This window comes from Physeter macrocephalus, chromosome 4, assembly GCF_002837175.3.
Source record: "Physeter macrocephalus isolate SW-GA chromosome 4, ASM283717v5, whole genome shotgun sequence".
Classification (NCBI taxonomy): domain Eukaryota; kingdom Metazoa; phylum Chordata; class Mammalia; order Artiodactyla; family Physeteridae; genus Physeter; species Physeter macrocephalus.
The window spans coordinates 23,102,030-23,104,429 of NC_041217.1; positions in this window are offsets into that span (position 1 = coordinate 23,102,030).

The window sequence follows — 2,400 nt, forward strand, 5'->3', positions numbered from 1 at the left end:
CAGGAGTTCAGCTCGGTGCTTTGTGACCACCTAGAGGGGTGGAATAGGGAGGGTGGGAGGGAGATGCAACAAGGAGGAGATATGGGGATATATGTATATGTAGAGCTGATTCACTTTGTTATAAAGCAGAAACTAACACACCATTGTAAAGCAATATATTCCAATAAAGATGTTTAAAAAAAAAGAAGAAGACCCTTCAAAGAACCAAAGGCTCAAGAGAGACTTCCCTGCTTGTCCAGTGGTTAAGACTCCCTTTTTCCACTCCACGGGGCACGGGGTTGATCCCTGGTTGGGAAACTACAGTCCTGCATGCTGTGCGGCATGGCCAAAAACAAAACAAAACAAAACAAACCCCCCCGCAAAAAACCCCAAAGTCTCCAGGTGGGCAGAGGGCAGGATTTGGGTGGAAGCAACCTTCCCCCACCCTTTCTTCTTCATATGGAGCTGCAGCAGTTGTTTCCCAGGGAGGGTTCTGGAGAGGTGTCAGGTAGAAGGTGTGTTCTGTGGTCAAGTACCTGTGGGAACTGGGCTGAGCGCATTAGCAGACTTTCCCAAACCCTGCAGTCATGAGCATCACGAGGGATGACGGTCTCCGTGAAATGTAGCAGGAGAGACTCAGAGAGAGGTATGGGACAGATGGCCTCATGGTGACTGAGAGATGAATATGTACTATGGGATGGAATAGGTTCCACATATGGAACTAAGCATTGCAAGTAATGTGAAAAAGTCGGGCTTGCTCCACATTGGGTAACACCACTAGTGATAATCAATCCACATAATGTAAATGTAGGTTGAGTTCAGGATTTGATAGATTATAAGCTCTTTGAGGATAGGTATTTATTTCAATAGCTCTGGAGCTGGGCTTAGTTCTAAATAGACCACAGTAAATATATGTTGTAAATTGAATTTTGGGTTGCTCTTGGAACCAGCAGGAGGCAGAGATAAGTGCTACGGTCGGTAGGAATCAGTATCCTATGAGGAATGTAGGAGAGAAGAGGGTTAAAACAATGGGGAGGCCTGCATCCTGGAGACATCTTTCTGGGTTCAGTAGCAGGAAGACAGGCAAAGGCTTAGAGTGCCTGCAGTTTGGTTCCCACTGCAAACCCCCCTGGGCTCATTCTCCCCCAAATCACTGAAACATAGAGTCAAAGGAGCAAAGACAGCTGGGTCTCCAGAGTCACATAGTGACTAACACTGAACTCCATCACCTTCTGTACCCGTAACAGTCGAGAAAACCTTGAGAGAAGAAAAGCCAGGTCTTCCTCTGACTGTGGTTTATTGTCTTGAGAGAGTCTGGCTCATGGAAGCAGCTGTGGGGAGGAACATACAGGAAGTCACGCGTCGTGCCCTGGATATTGCTCAGGTGTCTGGAGCCCATCATCAACTTAGCCCTTGTGTGGTGCTTCTGGCAGAAACAGGGCCTTCGTGGCTCCTGCTCTGCCCTCAACCCCTGGGAAGTTCTCCCACCTGGGGCTGTGGGGGGAGGGGAGCAGGTGGGAGCAGAGTAAGTGCTCAGGGAGAGTGACTTTAATGCCAATCACTTCTACAAGGTTGCCCTTTGTTCATGTCCAACTTTTGAGTGGTTGGTCAGTCTGGTCCCAAGAGAAGCAAGGGAGAGGGCAGGACTATGCTGGGTGATGGATGGTAATGTGTTCAGTTTTGATGTTGTATAGATCAAGGTGACTCCAGCTGTGGTGTGATAGAGACTGGCTCCATTTTTTTTTAAATTTTGTGGACAAACAACTTTGAAACCTTAGTTTTTTGGTTTTTTTGGTTTTTTTTTTTGCGGTACGCGGGCCTCTCACCGCTGCGGCCTCTCCCGCTGCGAAGCACAGGCCCCGGACGCGCAGGCCCAGCGGCCACGGCTCACAGGCCCAGCTGCCCCGCGGCAGGTGGGATCTTCCCGGACCGGGGCACGAACCCGCGCCCCCTGCAGTGGCAGGCGGACTCTCAACCACTGCGCCACCAGAGAAGCCCGAGACTGGCTCCATTTTTGATGTTTGACTGCTGACAGCTTTCAAGCCTCATCAGGCTCCCTTCCCCTTCCGCCCACATCTGGGCAAGCCGATAAGAAAGTCATCATGCTCCCTCACTCGACACCAGAGGAAAGTCCAGCCACACAAAACCTGACTTGTTTGCGAGCCCTCCTTAGTCCCATCCACTAACCACAATAAAAGCCCAAGCCAGTCACCCGTCTTCCCCCTCTCAAGCCATCTTTAGACCTGATTGGGAGCCTGCCCTGCTTTCCCCTGAAAGACTCATTCTGTGAGTAATAGATCTCTTCATGCCCTCTTGTGTATGTGTGGCATCATCAGTCTCAACATCCAAACCAAATTTTGGGTTGGCGGTTGGTCTGGCCCTCATGCCAGGGCAACCAAAACATATGGTAGCAGATGAACC